This window comes from Meriones unguiculatus, chromosome 2 (assembly GCF_030254825.1).
Source record: "Meriones unguiculatus strain TT.TT164.6M chromosome 2, Bangor_MerUng_6.1, whole genome shotgun sequence".
Taxonomy (NCBI): Eukaryota; Metazoa; Chordata; class Mammalia; order Rodentia; family Muridae; genus Meriones; species Meriones unguiculatus.
This window is the reverse complement of record NC_083350.1, coordinates 102,392,060-102,413,343: the sequence shown is the minus strand read 5'-3', so window position 1 is coordinate 102,413,343 and position 21,284 is coordinate 102,392,060. Positions and strand designations below refer to the sequence as shown.

General features: G+C 43.1%; 1 protein-coding gene and 1 non-coding gene across 2 annotated transcripts in view; one reads left to right on the top strand and one right to left on the bottom strand.

The window, feature by feature from the left end:
- Tmcc3 (transmembrane and coiled-coil domain family 3) overlaps positions 1-21,284 on the bottom strand; it is a 252,993-nt gene that overhangs the window by 69,832 nt on the left and 161,877 nt on the right. The gene's annotated exons all lie outside the window — the stretch shown is intronic.
- Positions 5,770-5,894, top strand: LOC132652661 (small nucleolar RNA SNORA40). The gene has a single exon (XR_009590239.1). It is a non-coding gene; the product is annotated as a small nucleolar RNA SNORA40 (small nucleolar RNA).

Here is a 21,284-nt window from a genome sequence, read left to right as displayed (position 1 = left end):
TAAGAGTTTTTATAAGCTATGGTGAGTGTGACTCCCCACAGTAATGAGATACTTGCTGACTAAGACATGCAGGAATCTAGAAATTACACATACATGAACAAGTCAAGAGTTTTGCAGCAGGCACGTTTGAGATGAGTTCAAGGAAGAGCAAGGAGGAGAAAGGACATGTTTCCTCAGAGGCACACGGGGTGAGGGAGGGGCCTGTCTCAGAGGATGAGATCATTCAGGGCCTTTTAGGACATTTTCAGCACTTTGAGTTTCATCTGGAGGAAGACAGAAATTTAGAAAAAAAATTAAGAAATATGTGGCATAATTTTCCCTTTTCACATAAGAGGGGAAGACAGACTCCCCTCAGAGCATACACAAAAATCAATACCAAGTAGGATAAAAACCAAGAGGCTCGGAGGGCAAAGGCTTATCAGTAAGCCTGGTGGCCTGAATTCAATGCCTAGGCAACTACGTGGTGGACAGAATCAATTGAAAACTGGTCCTCTGGCCTCTACAGGTACACCTTGGCAACTGCGTGCCCATACATACGTATGTACAACAAACACGCACACACACACAGTAAAATTATTTTTAAACACAAAGAAAAAACTTTTAACTTCAATGTTTTGAAAGCAAATTGGAGATGATTTTTATCTCAAGTCATAAAAAGCAGGTTTCCAGAAGCATAAACTGTAAATATTTAACAGCATTGAAAAAACATGCTTCTGTCTATGAAAAGAAATAGTAAAGTGAGAACATGAGTCACAGACTGAACCCCAGCTTAAAAAACAATTTGGGTGAATTTCACAGACAACCCTGGGAAACAAAAAGCAAGCCATAGAAACTGCAAGCATTCTGTGTTCAACATGTAGAGATTAAAATACCATTCAAACATAGGGAAACAACTTATTTAAGAAGACAAAGTTATTCCATGAAAATTACTGAGAACATACAAGCAATGTAAACGTAACTTTCGCACACACAGTCTTTCAAGATTAAAAATTTAAAGGCAATAGCCAGGCATGATGGTCCATCCAGCACTTAGGAGACAGAGGCAGGCAGATCTCTGTGAGTCTGTAGCCAGCCTCATCTACAGTGAGTTCCAGGATAGGCAGAGCTATGTAGAAGGACCATCTCTCAGGGCAGGGGGGGAGTAGGGGGAAGAAGGCAATAAATGCCTAAGTTTGGAAATCAAGTCACTACTGCACCTTTTCAAATAAGCCCTGGAAATACTTTGGCAGATAATAAAGCTTGAGAGTCTGTTGTTATCAAGTCATTATGCCAACATAAACTTTCAAAGATCCTTCTAAAAATCTAATGGGTCACCTGTGGGTTTTCTCCTCAACCCCATGTGATACTTGCCCCCAGCTACTTAGAACTACTTAAGAAATACATTATGTAGGTGTGTAGGTGTGTGTATGTATGTGTAGGGGTGTGTGTGTGTGTGTGTATGTGTAGGTGTGTGTGTGTGTGTGTAGGTGTGTAGGGGTGTGTGTGTGTGTGTGTGTACATCTAGAGAGGCCAGTGTGCTGTGAGGGCTCTGACAAGCCACAGTGGCATCTTGACCTGTGCTCCAGCAGGCATCTAATTTTTACTTCTCTATCCAGCTTGGTGTTCCGTAGAGGTCCATCCTGGAATGCTGACCCTTAATGAGAAAGAAGAAACAAAACTACCAGGCTCTTTCACTTCTCAATTGACAGAACATGCTACTTGTTTATTTATTTGAGAACATTTAGATTTATTTCATAAGCCATTTGCCCAAGAGCTGTTCTGCTGGGCTCTCATACAAAATAAAACACACACACACACACACACACACACACACACACACATTAAGTAGCACAATAGCAAAGTTCCCCAGGAGAGAAAGAACACAAGTGGTGTTCCTCACCATCTGGCTCTCCTTTGGAGAGAGGACCCAAAGAGAAAACAGACCATCCCTTCCTTTGGAGCCAATGCCAGAGCCTAAGGAAAGAAATGGTTTAGGGAAGACAAGCTCTGTAGGGTCACGTGACTTAGTCACGTCCATTGAGAGTCGCTCCTGAGACAGGCTGTCCCTTCTGGGGAAGAAATGCGCTGTTGGTGAGAACTGGGCAAATATAAGCCTGCTGCCATGATGAATATCCTCACTACACAGATAGCCTCCCCGGGGAAGGAAAGCCATGGAGTGGAGAAAGGCTCCTTCAGGAATTGTTAGAGCGACGGAGCCTGCCTTTTCTATCACCTGCTGTTATGGGACAAACCACGGTGAAAGGATCGGCTCACAATGATAAACTGGTTCATACGGAGGTTTTGACAGCCCTCCTGAGGAGGTGGATTTCCTCTCTTCCATTTGGCATTGCTGAGACTAGAGTGTCCAAGTTAGCTCCATCTACATAAGAAGGTGTGTGGCGGGGGGCGGGGGGCAGGGAGGGGAGGCGGGGGGGGGGGCAAATCTCTACGTCATTTTTTATGTTCATATATTTTTAAATTAAATGCTTTAATGTTTAATATTCTCTGCCACCAACCTCCTCTCTGCATGAGGGCAGTTAGATTCCTTTACATGGTGGCTGCTTTCCCAAAGATTAAAATCAAAACTGCCAAATCTCCCAAGGCCTCATTTGGAGCTGGTGAAAACACTGCCATCACATCCAGCTGGTCAAGGTGAGCCAGAAGCTGTCTGTTAAGACAGAGGTAAGAGGCTGCCGGCTGCCATCTTGGCCATGGATTCAGCACCCTAGCCATGCCTAGCACCTTCTTGTCAGGATTATGGAGCAGTGTGTTCCTCTCTTTGTTAAGGGCATTTGCTTACATTTCTGACTCATGTAACCTCAAGAATCATGAACAATATAATACTCAGTGTTGAGTATGGGCAGAAATAAGATAAGAAAGGCATCCTTTCAAGAGAAAGCAAGAACTGTAGACAGTATAGATGGGGCCCACATTAACAAAGAACTCTAGAAGGGGCACTGAGTATTCATAGGCCATTAACACTGTTGGAGCTTTCCTGGGTCAATCTACGCCAGGAGGCCCCTGTGGATGGTTTGATTTTTGTCTGTCCTGAGACTTTAATTGTGACAGTTACAGGGTTTTATAGGGAAATCCTGTTGCTAAGGCTGCAGTCCATCCACCATGCCCGGAAAGCTCTCAGGTGCAAAATGGAGGACTCCCTTGTCAGCAGGGCTTCCTCTTCTTTGCTTAGAACCAGAATCCTCACAGCCTCTACCTCAGGGAAATTACAGCTCCAAAGATCCAGCTCCCTTTACCCTGAAAGAACCCATTCAGCAAGCACCTGGGATTCCTGGAATGCCTGTCCATGTAAATGAGACACGTCAGTACCTTAGCCCTGCAGCCAATAATCGTTACCCACCCTAGAAATCCCTACCCCCTCTCCAAAGTTCTATATAACCCTTGTTCACCCCAGATAAAATTGACCTGCCTCCCTGGAACTCATCCTTTCCATTTGTGCTCATGGGCCACTGAATCCCCAGTTCATTGCTTCTGCTCGCTTGTTCCTGGGCCAACAACCCCCAGAACAAGGGAGAGAGCCACAGTGTCCTCTATTGTTTAAATATTTCCGGAGAGGATTTCTGTTCCCTTCTTCAAGTTCTAGTTTACCAGAAGGAAAGGGCTAGGCCTTCTTCTAGATTAGTATTCCTGCCAGTTCTTAACATAGTCTTCAAGACATGCTGGATGGATGGATGGATGGATGGATGGATGGATAGATGGATGGATGAATGACAGATAGATGAATGGATGGATAGATTACAGATGGATAGATGACAGATGGATGGTTGACAGATGGATGAATTAAACATTTCTTCAGTATCTACTTATTTTATAGATGGTGCAGTGTTAAGAAATACCCAAGGTACAGCATAAGACAGTAGATAGTATTTGCCCTCAGAGGAATGGAAAGAGAAAAATTTCCTGAACAGTGAGTGTTATTAATTTTGAGATACCATGTAGTTACTGAAGTTTTTGAATTTCCAATTATTTTATTGAGCACTTTTGTTGAGACAGGCTGTTATTGATCCTTGGAATATAAAATAGAAAGATTAAATTAAGGGGGCATTTTGTCTAATCTGAAACTGCCCCCAAAATACACCTCACTACAGCTGCCAAGGTTTTCATGTTGAGGACACAGAAGTAGGTTCAAGGGAGGACACAGTCCCCTCATGACTTCTACTTTACAGGGTGTCCCAGTCTTTCGGCACCCAAAGTCTGATTTGTTAGAGGAAAACCATGCCTCTTAGGGAGGAAAAGGCTCTTCCCTTTAATCTCCCATTTTAATTAAATTATACAGAAAGTATTCCCTTTGGGGAAAAGACTTATAAAACTAAAATCAGAGCTTTTCTATATTAAAGTTTAGAGAGAGAGAGCAAAAGAAAGAATAATTCATATTTTAAAATTTACTCAAATAGCTCAAAGTAAATACATTATAATCAGATTTAGATTGGGGACTGTGGTGGTTTCAAAGAAAATGGCCCATAGGGAGTGGCACTATTAGGAAGTGTGGCCTTGTTAGAGTAGGTGTGGCCTTGGAGGAAGTGTGTCACTGTGAGGGCAGGCTTTGAGGTCTCATATACTCAAGCTATACCCAGAGTGGCTCACAGTCCCTCTCTTGCCTGTGGATCAAGATGTAGAGCTCTCAGCTCTTTCTCCAGTACCATGTCTGCCTGCATGGCAACATACTTCCCACCATGATGATAATGGATTAAGCCTCTGAAACTGGAAGCCAGCGCCAATTAAATGCTTTCTTTTGTAAGAGCTGCTGTGGTCATGGTGTCTCTTCACAGCAATAGAAACCCTAATTAAGACAGGGCTCAAAAACTGCCTGGCCTATTGCAGGCAGGAAGCTCCAATTTTAACTGCTTAGTTTATTGCCAACTGCAAATGACCAAGCCTTACAGTTATTTTCTGATATAGCATAATCCATATGACTATAAGGAAACAATTTCCCTCATTTATTTATAATCGGCAAGGATCTGGCACAGAAGCCCAAAACTTCCACTTGGCAATATCTTGTTAAACAAAGGGAAACACTCAACAAAGTGGGAAGACTCAAATTGACTCAGCAGGCTGGGCGACTCGCCTTCCAATATTCCCGGTGCCTTTTAAAGCAAATTCAATGATTTCATGTTACAGATTCCCAAGAGAAATGACTATCAAAGAAGACTCTACAGGCAGCTTTCAGAGGCTCCGGAGCTCTGCTCCAACTTTTGCCTCTGTTGTAGACCTGAGGCCCTGTTAACAAGAACAGAAATGTATTTTACCTCATCAAAGTTTAAAACTATTGCTTTTGTGAAAGACCTTCTTAAGATGAGAAGATGGAGAAAATATTAGCACAACCATGTGTCTAACAAGAATCAGTATCTAGAATGGATTAAGAATTTCCCAGAGAGCTGGGCACAGTGATGCACATCTTTAATCCCAGCACTTGGAAGGCAGAGACAGGAGGATCTCTGTGAGTGAGAACCTGTCTCAAAAACAAAACAAAAGAGAAGTGAGTTTTGTTTTGTTTGTTTGTTTTAAAAAGGGGCTGGAGATGGCTCAGTGGCTAAGAGAATTTTTTGCTCTTCCAGAGAACCTGAGTTTAAGTCCCAGCACCCACCTGGTGGCTCACAACCATCTGTTCCAGGGGATCTGACACCTTCTGAGGCACATTCAAACATGCAGGCAAAATACTCCAAAATATAAAATAAAATAAATATCTAAAAGAGTTAAAAGACAGAGAATTCTCCACAGCAGCAGTGTGTGTGCATATTTGTGTGTGTGTATATGGATGTGTGTGTCTGTATGTGTGCATGTGTGTGTGTGTGTGTAACTGGTAGGCAAATACATAAAATACAGGTACAAAAATAAATACTTTTGCAACTCAAAACTCAGTGTTCATTATTCATTTTGATACATATAAGAATGGTATGCAAGACATCTCAAAATGATGGTATGTACAATAAAGTTGGATCTAAGAAGAGTTGGTAATTAAAAAAGAATTATCAAAACTACACCATAAGAAATTAACAATATGATTAAGATAGGTAAGAGATACAAAAGACATTTCATTGAAGAGGCTACATGAAGAGAATATGATCACATGACATTAAGTTTGACATCATCAGCTCTAAGGACAATTCAAATGAAAACCACAAGGAGATGTCACCACACACTGACCAAATGGCTAAAATAAGAACCATTAACAGGAAATGTTGGCACAGATGTGGAGAAACCAGGTAATTCAAACATCACTGATAGAAATGGAGGGCAACACAGCCTCTTTGAACAGCAGCCTGCCAGTTGTTTTGCTTGCTTGCCTGTTTGTGGTACTGAAAGTTAAACCAAGGGTCTCACACTTGCTAGGAAACTGCTCTATCATTGAGGTATGTCTCCAGCCCTCTTTCTAAACTGGTTTTTGAAACAAGCTCTTATCAAATCACCCAGGCTGACCTTGAACTTACGATCCTCCACTTACAAGCCTCCTTTCCTCAGAATCATTAGTAGGATCACAGGAATCCTTAGGAATCCTTACAGGTTTATCCCACCAGCCCCAGCAGTTTGACAGGTTTTATTAAACTAAAATATGCAAAACCATCTGACCCAGAAATTGCACTCCTGGGCATTTCTCCCAGAGAAAAGAAAACATGCTTATACAGATACCGATCCACAAATGTTCACGGCAGGTTTGCTGATAACAGAAACCAGAAGCAAGCCCAGGTGTCCGAGGAGGTGAATAAAGCAGCCATGTCATGGAATACACAACATGGAACATCCATGTCATGGAACACATGCAACAACACAGGGGAGAGCAAATTACTCCTATACAACAGCATGGATGAGTCTCTAAGAAAATGTGCCGTGAAAAATGCCAATCCCCAAAGGTTCTGTACACCATGGGTTCTTTTATGCAACATCTTTGAAGTGGTAAAATTATGGGTATGATGATGAGCAGTTTCCAGTGGCTGAGACCTGAGAGGGTGGTTGTGGGCGGGTGATGGGCATAGTTACTGCAGAGCCGCACCAGGGCTCCCGTAGTGATGGAGCCATTCTGAATCTTAGGAGTGTGGGGCATAGACCGATGCAGGTAATTAAACAACTGAGACCTAAGTTGCACATGTAGTGTTGTGTGCAGATGGTGTCAGTTTACGATGGCTCAACTTACGCCTTTTCCACTACGAAGACACGAAAGCAAGTGCCTTCAGTAGAAATACCCACTTATTCACTCTGGGTGGAGGAAGCCTGTGCCGTAAATGTGTGTGTGGAGGCCATGTGGGTTCTGGGGATCAAACACGGGTCACCAAGCTTGGCAGCGAGTGCTGTTATCCACTGAGCCATCTTGTGGGACGCTGGGTGCCCTGGGTCTCTAATCTTTTCCTGGGCCAGCAACCTGCAGCTCAGCACTCTCTTGCTACGCCGGGCAGAGGCAGAGAGCCACCCTGCCATGCCAGCCGCACCATCATATCATAACCACACTTTACAATACACTGCAGTGTTTCAGAGTAAGCACAGTTCTGACTCCACAATATTTTCTACTTGCCATTAGGTTGAGGAGGATACAATTCCATTGTAAGGATAGTATTACTGTGCAAGTAAAATAAGGAAAACCTGAATAAATAGAGGATTACACTGAATGTTACATGGTGTTTTATTCATATTAAAGTTTTACAAGATATTATATGGGGGGGGCAAGGTAGGTCAAGGGTACCTGTGATCTTTTCAATATATTCCTTACAGCTGCATCTGCACCTGATGTCCCTCTAGCCCTGGAAAAACTCCAGATGTGGGGAAGGAGAACAACATAGCCAGGAGGAGCCTCTGATATACGGGGCTTTTCTGGAGTTGGTGTCTACATGTACATGCTCTTCATGCTTTGCCCTCTTCATGTAAAAACCTATACGGTTTTAGTCATATTAACAATTGAAAGACCTGATTTGGATGTGAGCATATATTAAACTTCATAGATTTGATTCAAGGACCTTACAAATAATATAGTTTAGTGAGATTTTACATTACAAGGCTGAAGAGACAATTCCATAATCTCTTGGTACATCACTGCTTTGGGGCTCTGACCTTGGTCTGAACTTTTGTTTTAGATCACACACACACACACACACACACACACACACACACACACACACACACAGGTTACAAAGTGAGTACTCCTACCCCTTACCTCTTGACCCTGACATTTAGAAGCACAGAGTTCAGCTGTCTGGTTATAGTGTCTGGCTCTTGGCTATCTCCTGTTGCACTTTCCTAGAAGTTCATGACAATGTTACAAAAACATATTAAAAATGCTTTTCTTTGCACCAGGCACAGAATGTTCCATTCAGTTCAGTGTGTATCTGTGGCCCTGATGCTGGCTTCCCACACAGCCACAGTTTAGAAAGCAGCTCTCAGGTGCTAGCTGCCTAACTACATTCTCTACCTAGGAGAAGCCTTTTTATAAATCCTAAACGGAATCTGAAGGACACACTAACTGTGCCAGAAACACAGAGCCAGGGATCTCACTTTGTGCTTTGTGATCTCGCACTGTAAAATAGGATGGCAGGAAATAAACCACTAAAGACATGTGAAAAGATGTTTGGAACGGCCTAAGCCTGTGGAGCCCATCCACCTCCATCCCTGCTCATTTCTGACTTCCCTGAGCTCCCTGAACAGTATCTGTTCCTTATAGAACTTAAGCATCTGGATAGACTGATCTTTCCAGGAGGCGAAGTTGGCTACTGGAAATAAACAGTCAGGATCACAATCTTGCTGTTGCTATTTAGTAACTATAAAGCTTTGGTCCAGGTGCTTGTAAGCTGAAGGTGACAACCCTCCCTTCTCAGGCTGCTGGGGAAGATGGAATGATACACGCAAATCACTTAGGAAAATAAGGGCTCGGCAACGCCCATGGGAGACAAAACCAAACCCAGAGCTATCTTCATGCGGCATCATTCACTCCTTCCTGTGAGAGCTCAAGGATTTATGCTGCAGCCACGGCACGTCTCCTAATGGAGGAGGGTTCATGCCAACGCTGTACTTCACCTCCTGAAAACAGGAGCTCCTGGATCTGGACCCTGGCCTCTGTCTGACCCTTCACCTCTGCCCACGCTGAGCCTACAGACCGACAGAAGCAAAGAAGGCAAACTTCCTCTTTCCCACACTCTTCTGTCCCCTCCCATCACAAGCCGCAGCTCCCACGTATAAAAGGTTTCTTTTCCCTGTACACTTCTATCAATTGATTCCAACCCTGGGAATATGTCCCAGGGTAAGACAACACAGAAAAAAATACACCCAACTTCATCCATTGATTTTTATCATTCTGAAAGGTTAGGGTGATTCCAAAATTTCTCATTTATGGAGAAATAAGGAATGCTTATATAATGTCAGTACAGATTATACTTAGGAAGGATGTGATATTATCGACTCTGTAATGACAAGTCAGGATAGCCCTGCCAGACTGATAAAACCTGAACAGTATCAGGGCCGTTAGCGCTGGTGACAACCAGAGCACTATGGATTCTCACACGGGGCAGCTTCACTCCCTGGTGTCATCCTAGGGCATACACCAAAATAGGAAGCATACCCAGGAATGTTCACAGCGGCCACAGCCGGTGACATAGGTAGAAGCTATTATTTTCCCAGGGTCTCTGAGCAGATTTGACCGAAGGTGTCCAGCTGAGGACAACGAAAGCAGTATGCAAATTCCAAGTCAGTAATGACTCCAACACTCACTTATCTAGGGATAAGGTATTTATCTTAGATGACCTATTTCACCTTTACAAGCCTCAGATTTCCCATAGGAGATCAAGACTATGCTAGAGTGAAAGAAAGAGCTCGAGGAATCTGGAAACAACACTGTGACAGGCCACCCCAGGGGTCATTAAATCTGCTTGATCGGCACTTGTCTCTGCCCCTTCCCACTTTTCCATGTTTCTCCCGAGGTGTTTAATGAATACACACTAATCATAAAACCCCATGAGGGATATTTCAATATGGTAAACTTTTGCCTTTTTTGCTTTTCTTGGGGGGGGCGGGGAGGGATCTGAATATGGCTTTAAGTCAGTCAACATGACATCATTTTGACTTTCATCTGTAGGCTTCCTTTATGTCTTTTCTACTGTTTCTAAGCACTTTTAGATTTTTGGTTTAGCCTTTCAAACTGCCTCTCTGCCAGTTTTGAAGGGTATTCAGCTGCTCTGTTATTTCTTGTTGCTTCTTCATGGATCAGCTGTGGCTCATGCCCTTCCAGTTAATATTTCTGACAGCCCACTGTCCTCCCCTCTACCCCAGTAACACCAATGTCTTTCACAAATGGAGAGAAGTGCTAAGTCACACACAAGGTCTGGGGCACTTTGTAGGCAAACACACTGGATCATACGTGTGCACACAGCACACCTAAGGAAGGAATTGTTAGAAATGGTCAGAGATGAGAAATGTAGCTAATGTTCAAAGCAACAACCATATTCCTTTGAATTCCCAAAAATGACCCTTGGAGGTAATAAAAGGAAAAACATAAATGAAAGATCCAAGAAGTTGCTGCTCAGTTTATACAGCTCAACTTTGAATGTCTGCGTCCCACAAAGAGGCAGACATAAACGAATTCCCCCGAAGCCTGTTAACACTAGAGATTACAGAACTACTTTCCAGATATGCTCTGGCAAGGTATGGCTTTCCCATTCCTCACTACTCCCATTTGGTCTGTTTGTAAATGGCATCACACTCTGTGCAATCTGAAAAAATCAGACTGTTCTAGACACAGCTGCTTAAAATACAGATTACCAAGCAGAATTCATGTAATTCATGAAATCTAAGTTCAGGAACACTTACTCAAAGTACTGTGTTTAAATACTTCTGTCATGTAAAATTCAAAATTAATTACATAACTGATTATTGTCCAAAGCTTCGATGCCCAGTAGGATCTATGAGGCCCGTGAAGCCATAGAGTATGTGAGATGTGCCTGCTGTGAATGAGGGCTGAGGTTAAACTTTAATTAGTGTATATCCTGAAGGTCTGCAGCACCAAAAAAGAATGTAAAATATCATTAAACATGGGTTAAATATTCTTTATCCAAAATGCACACAACTAGAAGATTTTACACCGTGGGCTTTTTCTTTTCTTTTTTTAATGTTTGCACAAGCATAATGAGATACCTTTCAAGTCTAACTGTGAAATTCACTACATAGCTTGAAGGTTGCTTTTGAACAATGTTTTTAATACATCTACAGTTGGACTGAGCTCAAGCATGTAAGGTCAGGTGTAGAATTCTCTACTTAAAGTGTCATATAGCATTCAAGAAGTTATAGATTTTGGAACATTTTGGATTTTTCATCTGGGATAATGTCATTTTTATAGGGCTACATAACAATATAAACAGCAAACTCCACTCTCATTTACCTATCTAAATATGAAAACACAACTGACCAGTATTCTTTACACCTCATATAAAATATGAAAGAAACACAGCAGTGTCATAAGCATATTAAAAGCTAGTATAAATCAAGTGATTCATGCCGAAATGAATATCCCTTCTTGTGATGGTTAGTGATAATCACCTGGGAGACAGGGATTATCTGGGGGATCATTTGATTACAATAAAGGAGGTGAGAAGCTCCGCCCTCTGTGGGTGGCACTATGCCCTGTTCAGGGACCACAGACTATGCAGGTGTAGAGAGAGTGGGCGGAGCACTGGTTTGCACGCATTCATTGCTTGACTGTGGGTGGGAGCTCCTGTCCCTCTCACCTTCCTGTTACCATGGACTATAAGCTAGAACTGTAAGTTCAACAAAACCTTTCTTCCCTTGAGTTCCTTCTGTTGGGTATTTTATTACAGCAGCAGAAACACTTCCCAGCAAGCACAGTACATATAAAACTATTTGCTGTGGCCTAGTTAATATTAAACAGTGTACATATCTACCACATTTCCTTCTGCTAGATTACCTTTTTTTTTCTTTTTAAGGTAGAGGACTCACAGATTTTAAAAATCCCTTCATTGCCAGCACACATTTTTCCATGGAAATCCTTCTCTAAATGTTTGAGGATTTGAATACTGTGTATACTGATGTGTTTTAAACATTTATTTTTTTATATATATAAAAGAAAGCCTAAAACTAATATTGAGGTAATCTGTGCCCAGGGAAGGAAAGAAGCATCATAAAACAGATGACAGTTTTCCCTAAATCGGTCAATAGATAAAACAGAACTCTGTCAAAAAGGCTTTCTTGAAAAGCTGACAAGCTCATTTGAAACTTCAGTGGAAGAAAAAGACAAGCCAGGGGGGAAAGCAGGATGGCTAGTAGCTGGCATAGTCCTTATTAGATGGCTGGAGGCACCATCAGAGACAGGAATGATGTTCACGTGACTGGTAACAGGGATGCCGACCAATGAAGAGTGAGCTCAGAGGGCCCCCTCCCCCAGGCCAATCTGGAAGCACAGGACAAGCAGTGGGGGAGGGAACATCTGGTAATTCATGAGGAAAACTATAAACCAGCAGATCACGGAAGATAAAATCAAAATCTAAGGTACAACTTTTTCGTCTCTGAGCGGTCCACACCCAGCTTTCTATTATTGGGAATCCACTGTAATTCCAACTGGATTATATAACGAGTGGCTGTTATATTAATAGCCTTTACTCCTACCCCATAATAGATGTAAATAGGACTAAGTCAACAGAAATAAAACGAAACAGAAACTCATGGTTTATGGACCCAAGTGTATAGGCATCATTTGAATAAGTTCTGAAAAACACATAGCTTGTGCAAGAAGCTGAAACAGTTCCTTGTCTGGGTCCGAGCGCTTTGCAAAGCCCCTCTCCAGGCAGGCATCTGGGTTCAGCAAGCTGAGCTCAGCACTATCTCCACTCACCCCAACCTTTAGCATAACTCAATGCCAGCCACTCAGGGCATTGAGCACCCCCAGCATGGCGACAGTGGCCTCTGGATGTCTTCCGGGGTGATACTTTTCTGCACACCACGCCTATGGTGACATTTCTCCTTTTGTTAGGCAATAATCAGAAACATGTAATCACACATGCTTCAGGTCACACCTCTGTTAATTCCCTTTCTGTGTGGGTGTGGCTTCGCCCTGTTTTCTTAGAGATCCTTCCCCATGATCTCCTGGCTGGTCCTGTGGTGGTCTCATGACACAGACCTCCACCACACTGCTGTGGATAGCTATCAGCATGGGCCCAGCCCAGCAGGAGCTGTCTTGTCCTTACATGGCTCTCCCTCCACATGAGCAACCACCATGGTGAATCTCACTGTCTGATTCCCGCTCTTTAGACGAGCAGCAGTCATAGAAGACTCAGACATGATTAGATTAACTGACTTATTTTCACCGAATTACCCCTGCGGGGACCCTAGCCCCAAACGCAGTCATGTTTAAGGTATGGGGGCTAGGCTTTCTGTGTGGGAATATTAGGGTGACACAACTCAGTGAGTGACAGCGCTTTTGTGATGACTCATTTGGGGTATATGTAACTAGCCACACTGAGATAAGGAGCGGTGCCAGCCGGGAGGTGAAGGGAAGGGGCCCCAAACCTACAAGACACTCCACAGCCCAGGGAAATAAAGCCCTGATTTCTTAAGTTGAAAATGGCTGGTTTTGATTAGGCCTCCCCCCAACCTCTTCATCTAATTTTACATAAAGACAGTTACATAAAGAATCTCACCCAAAAGAGATAGCTGGAGAGGTAATGATCCATTAACTATCTCTGACAGCTCCGACTGAAGCCCTGGTTATGAGCCACAGTTCTCACTGCGCCCTCCCTCTGCATTAAACACTCTCGAAGAGTGGATGGGAAGAGAGAGTATGAGGCATAGGGGATTGCTAAAGGATGAAGTGTGGTCAGGGAAGATCCCTCTCCTCTCAACTGAGAAGAAAATGAACACTGCTGTGGAGGAGAGGCAGAACAGCATGCTGGCTTCAGAGAGGGAAGAAAATGAAATAGCAAATTTTTATCAGACTTTTGGGTTTTTTTTTTGTAAGAGAAAAATAATCACCCTGATGGGGTTTGGGCGATCATCACAGTGCAGAACCACAGGAAACTGTGCAGCAACTGCCAGGCCAGCAACACTCTCACACTCCTCATAGAATGTTCAAGCTGTCCTGAAAATGGCGCCATCCCTACCCCCCACTCCTCTCCCAAGATTCAAATCGCAGGTTAGCAAAGGACTCAACAATCCGAGACTCTGGTGTTATGCGTCTGTATCGTGCCTACATAAATATATTTAAGAAGCTGTGGCCAGAGATAGAATTTTATAATTACATATTGATTTATATTGAATTTCTCGGCCTGCCTCAGAGTCCTGTCTCTCTCCAGGATTGCTTTCCTGCCAATTTGTAGGTAGTTTATAGCAGTTTCAAAGCACCTCCAAAAATGCATTTCCAACAGATGGGATTATTATAGGCTTCATGCAAACCATGATCCATAGATACGTGACCGCCCACGAACAGACAAAGCAGAGTGTCTCTCTGCTCCACTCTTATCCCGATAAATATTTACATCCTTCCATGTACTCACTTCAAAACCGCAGGATACGGGATTTTATTGCTCTTTTAAGACAAATGCAAGAAATTGTAATGCTTTCTGGATTTTCTAATTAACTTGTTCTCGGAATAATTTATTGAGAGCATGAAGAACAGGCCCAGCTTATGGTTGGTGCATGTTGTAAATTTACACACCAAATACAATTATAACTTTGCTGCTAATAGCCTTATCCAAGTTGGAATAATTTATCTACTTATATATATTTTTTCTAATATTTACTTTTATTTATTTTATTTGTGTGTGTGTGTGTGTGTGTGTGTGTGTGTGTGTGTGTGCCAGGGCCTGAGGAGGCCAGAACAATGTGTTGAATCTCCCAGAGATCCTGCCTGGAGTTACAGACAGCTGTGAGCCACCTCCTGTGGATGCTAGCAACCAAACTGGGGTCCTCTGGAAGAGCAGGAAGCTGTCTTAACGGCTTTCCACTCCCTTATTTCCTTACTTATACTTCTTTGAAGCCTAGAATCATAGAACTTTCTAGAATGAATGATGTGGACAGTATGACTTTTTTTTTTTCAACATGGAGAAGCTGAGGGCCAGATATGCAAAATGATATGCTACCAAGTGGCAGAACTTGGGGGAGGAGGGAGGATAAGAAAGAGGAGACAATGCTGGTTTTGTGGATGTTACTAGGTAGACAGGCTAGACTGTGTGCTGTCACAAACACAACCTTGCGCCAAGCCTTCTTGTTTCCCCTGAGTGGAGACTGGGCAAGGTCATCAATCTTGCCCATTTAAACTTTTTTTTTCCCCCTGAGATGGGGTTGCTCTGTGTACAGCTCTGGCTGTCCTAGAACTCTCTTTGTAGACCACACTGGCCTCAAGTTCACAGAGATCTGCCTGCCTCTGCCTTTCCCTCCTAAACATTTTTTTTTTAAATTAGATTTGTTCATTTTATTGTATGTGTGAATGTTTTGCCTACATGTATGTATGTGTACCCTGTGAATGCTTGGTGCCCATGAAGTTCATAAAAAGGCATGGAATCCCCTAGAACTGGAGCTATGGATGGCTTTGACTCACCATATGAGTGGTGGGAAATGAACCAAGACCAACAAGTGCTCTTAGCTGCTGAACCATCAGTCCACCGCCAGAACCTGCCCCTTTTCACTCAGCAGCTGGTTTAGACTAGAATCTACTGGATACCACAGTCAGCCCTTTCCATTCCCCTGTGCTTTCTAAGAAAGTAAATAGAACCAATTTATATTATTACGTTCAAACGTGATGTTTATAATAACATTACACAACGCTGGATTCTGTGGCTTCCTGAAAACCCTTGCTTTTATTTGTTACTATTTAAACTGAGCTGTTTCTGGTTTGTTTTGGTGGCAAGACTGACGTTTAATTAAGAAAGTATGAATGAATATGTAATTGGGTGTGATCAAATGAAATCCTGGCTGCCTAACCTGATAGGTGATGAGAATTCCATGAACTTCTGGCTTTTTCATCTTGAATGAAATTATTTAAGTGAAAACATAACATCTACCTTACCTGAACAACAACAACAAAATGTCCTGAGTACAGCTTACATAACTCCCACTCTAATGCTCATGGAGACACAAAAAGGTGGAAGAACTAGTAATGGATTCAAAGTCAAGACCATCTGACATTAAAAAAGCAAGCCATTTTATTGTGTAACACTCCCCGGGCAAAAGCAGGAATGCATATAAAAAGTACAGGATACACGTTAAAAACACGTCAAGCACACCAAGTTTCTTAGAATCTTGTCGCCCTTTCCTGGATCTTGGCAACTTGGTTGAGAAGCATTTCATCAAACTGAGCACTGGTTCCTGATTTCTGTGGCCCTACTAATTAGAAACTGTTTTTCCTGGCAGGCAGAGGATACAGTTTGTCTGCAACGGTTGGGAAACTTACTTATCTACAACTATTAAAGATAGTGGACCACAGAGCTGATGAGACCTAATAGTTCAAATACACTGACTCAAAGTGATGTGGACACAAAGGTCATCCTCAAGCCCCCATCTGGTAAGTCTGAATTGCATGGGGTATTGGGCAAGAATCTGACCTACTACCACTGACATAAAAGTATCTTAAAGGGCCAGTATCACTGCTAGTTCAAGCAGCCAGCGGAATGCACAAAAATAGTTTTCAAAAGGCAGTAGGCAACACTCATCAGGAGTCTCTGTGCTTTGCTCACATTTAATGAACAATTTCAGAGTCTAAGATTAAGGCTGTTTTCCCTTAATAATACTCAATTTTCTTTTGAATCACATGAGAAAATCTAAGTCAGCCTTGGGTCACCCCACCAGAATGGAAATTGGAAAAGCAAAAAGCTTCTTTTGTTTTTATGTCATTATGTCCATAATTAGGCAGTGGTATTGCTTTTTTTTTTTTTTTTTTCCTTTTTCTTCTTTTAAGAGAACACAAAAGTCAGGCACAAAAACCTTGCTATAGACTGGCAATCTAGAAGCTGGCAGAGCCTCTTATTATTCTTCTGTGATCTCAGACAACCTCTCTCAGGTGCCAAGGGTATACTCAGTCAGTCAAACCCACTTCCTTTAGCATCATAGACGATCCCTGCTATATCCAGGTAGACACACACATTCCTGAAGCAAAGGAGCCACACATTCCAAAGAAAAAATACTTGGCAAGGCTGAGCATACGCTACCCCAGTGGAAACTGCAAACCTGTCCCTCATTTCGTAGACATTATTACACAAGGCACAACATATCCTGGAATCACCTCAACCAACTCCACAGAATATCTCTGCAGCTTCAGGTGACAACTCAGGTGGGGGGGGATGAATTTTAGATTTGCAGGTTTCCAACCATACCATCTTCATGGCCCTGATTCAGAAGGAGCTCAGTATACATGGCTGTGCTATAAGAAACTCTTAGCGATATTCCTAATGGCTTATGTTACCGAACACAACCAGGAAAGATGAAGGCCACAGCCAAGGTCAACATATGGTCACAAGATCATGTACTCTCTCCCATGCTGTTTTCTCACCACTCTTTTTAGAAGCCTCATATTTTTCCAGTGGTCCAGGTCAGACAACTGCTCTGTGTTTCCCTGCCTATCATAAAACCCAACCAATGAGGACCGCAGTTTCAACCTTCATGTGGTAAGCATTTATGAAACCCCTGCATATTTACATCAAAACCCAAGCTACGTAGTCAAATGCCGCTGAGCGAGGGCTTCCCGCGTCTGGCTGAAGTCAGACAGCAGCTGAATGAGACCATCGTCGAAGCTGGCTGACCAGCGCTGGCCGGTGCCACCCACCAAACAAGCACGGTGTGCATTGAGCTGGGGGAGGAAGTAAGGAGCGTGAGCTGGGCATGAGAGAGGGAGAGCTAACCAGGTTTAGGGACTCCCCAGTGCTGTGGTCTAGGTATGAGCAGTCTCCTGAGGGCTCACGTGCTGGAAGCTTGGCCTCCAGGCTGGGAGTATCACAAGGTTATGATGATGGGACAAGCCTAGGAGGAGGTGACTAAGGAGTGACCGCTCCTGTAAAGCGATCACTATTGGCCTCTAGGTCGAGGGTAATTCCTGTGAGATCAGGTTGTTTATAAACAGAAGAGCCAATTCTTTTCTCCCCGTGTGACACCACCTGCCAGGTTTTGACATCACCCAGCCGCCCCTGCCAGATGAAGGTGCTATGTGGTTTAGACTTTCCAGCTAGCCACCCACCAATCTCACAACGCCCATAAGTTTCTTTCCCTTTAAAAGTTTTCTTAGCTTATAAAATTTTATTTTGAATGTATGTTTTGCCTAAACATACATGTGTGCACCACATGTGTACTGGTACCCATGAGGGCCATAATGGGGCATCAGATACCCTGGGACTGGCATTACAGGCAGTTGCAAGCTTCCATGCAGGTATGTGGTTCTCTGCAAGAGCAGCAAGGGCTTTCAACTGCTTAGCCAACTCTCCAGACCCAATGTTCTTTTTGTTATATACTTAGCATCAGGCATTTTGTTATAGCAGCAAAACACACCGAGCCATGTAATAATGAGACATAGTTTATAAGTAAGTGTGGAAGAGTCAGAGAAGCATACAAGGTATGAGGGGCACATGTTTGAGAAGTCTAAATAAGCCTAGTGTAGCTGGAAAGGGTGAGGGATGAGGCTAAGAGAAAGAGCATGCCAGAGAACACAGCAGCCAGGTCAAGTGAGGGTACCTGTAAGAGTGTGAAATCACCAAGGCCACCAGAAGGCATTGAGAGTCTCTAAGCAAAGGCTCCTATGTCAGAATGACATCATTAATTATAGTTGTCTTAGATCACTCTGGCTGCACACAGGGTGGAATTAGATAATCTGTTAGTTTTCTCTCTAATAGAAAGAAATAAAGGATCGGGCTTACCTGTGTTCTACACCCACTACTCTTCCCTTCCAACTGATGAAGCTCCTTTATGTAGAGTAATCTGTGGTTTACGTATAGTAATCGGTGGTGCTCAGAATAGCAGGATGTCCACAAAAAACTACTATCCCCGAACCAGACAGAAGCAGGCTTTCTGTGACTGAGGGATGCTGGGATTTGCCTTGTGGGAGGGAGGGGTATTCTTTATTCTGGGAACTAGTGCTGGCTGTAAATGCTGGCAGGATGCCAGCTGTCTTTGGGTATTTCTACACTCCAGTTCTGTAATCCAAAAGCACACGATTTAGATGCTCTCAAGTGCCCCCCCTTGCCAACAGACAAGGCTTCCTGGCGGTGAGCAAAGCACATCTTTAGACCTTCTTTCCTCTAGTCCGACACAGCTATCCTTTGTGCGGAAGACAATTGGAAAATCAAGCTGCAGCAGGGAGGTCAGAGAGGGCAGAGTGCGTGCTGCACAGGCAGGAACTAGCTCTGTGCTAGGGAGGAAGTGATACCGGCTCAGGCAGAGGGTTGCAGGAGGCACCTACGACATGCTGAACACAGGGACAATTGGGGACCCCATGGATAGGAGGTATTAAAAGAGACTGGTTTGGTGCTGTCTACTGAAAGGGGAGCACAGAGGGTCCACAGGGGTGTGGAGAAGCTTGGGTATGTGTGACCACGTCAATATGCATGCAGATGCGGTGGGAAGTAGACAGAGAAGTAAGGCTGGTGGTCAGGAGAGATGCAACGACAGGGGGATTATTCGGGGAGCCGCAGAAACACAGAGGCTATTCCAAGACACCACTGTGACAAGGAACAAGAGAAGAAGTGAGACACATGCGGAGAAGGGGTCAGGGCTCCCATTCCTTAAGGTCCTTGTCTGGAATGGTCAGCTTCTAGGTGACCACATGTGTTACTACCTCCGTTCCTCTGCTCTCTAAATGTCACAGCCAACTGGTGAGGCTTTCTCTGGTCATCTTCTGCAGCCCTCATCTATCCCTCTTACTCCCGCTTTCTAAAATCTAGTAACACCTTGAATGGTATGTATTTTGTCACAGGGTTTATATGATTACAAATGTCTCTATAGAATATATAATATAAATACACTAATTATGGAAATACACATTAAAGTGTCATGGTGTATGTTATACCATCTATGGCAGACACCACTTGCTAATCGTTTCACTTTCAGCAGTCCCAGTTACCCACGGTTAATCATAGCCAAATATATTTAATGAAAGATTCCAGGATGGATAATTTGTAGGCTTTAAATTATGTGCCGCTCTTTTATTGTATTTTATTTTATTTTATTTTATTTTTTGCTTTGTAGACTAACTTTTAAAAATTTATTTATTTATTCACTTTACATCCTGATTATAGCTCCCTTCCTCCCAGCACCTCCTTTGCACATCCCTCCCCTCCCCTTCTCCCCTTTCCTTCTTCTCAGAGGTGGTCCTCAGGGAGGTCCCCTATGGGTACCAATCCACCCTGGCACATTAAGTAGCTGTAAAACTACATGCATCCTGTCCCACCAAGGCCAGACAAGGCAGCCCAGTTAGCAGAAACAAGATCAAAAGGGAGGCATCAGAGTCAGAGAGCATTCCCTCTTCACCCCCGCTCCAGCTGTTGGGGGTCCACATCAAGACCAAGCTGCTATGTATGTGCAGGGAGTGCAGGTCCAGCCCATGCATGCTCTTCAGTTGCTGGTTCAGTCTCTGTGCTGTGCCACTCTTAATGTGATTAAAATCTGATCACTGTTCCGCCCTGTCCGCCAAATACACAAACCGTGTCCCTGTTCGTTGCATCCACTCCCTCTATAAACTTGCCTGCTAGTCACTCAGTAGTCGTCTCAACCATAGACTATGTTTTTATCAAATAATCCTTAGTTTATTTAATAATGCTCCCAAAGTAAAAGAGCAATTATGCTGGTAATTTTATCACAGTGTTTTGTTATGATTGGATTACTATAATTATTATTAATCTCTTACTGCCCCAAATTTATAAACTCCCATAGGTTCGTATGTATAGGCAAAGCCAGAGCATACATAGAAACCAGCACTGTTTGTGGTGTCCGGCATCCATTAAGCGTGCTGGAAGAAGTCCCCTCCAGGGAAGGGGCCTGCTGTGCATTCATCACCTGACATGTCTATACAGTAATTATTAAAACTTTACACCCACAAATGAAGCCACATACTAATCCTAACTGTGCTTATTTCTATATTCTAAGAGCCAAGAACATTTTCTGGCATGAATATACTAATATACCAGTATGCTAGTATACCTGTAAGGATGAATGTTTTCTTAAATATTTCTCCTTTTTTTTTTTAAACTCAGTTTTAAAATTAATTCTTCTTGGTCAACATACAAGGTAATGGATCTCATGTGACTTCTTCATCTATACACATCATTAGACTTTGTTCTGCTTTAGCCCCCTCTCCCACCGTCCTCCTCTGCATTTAAATATTTCATGAT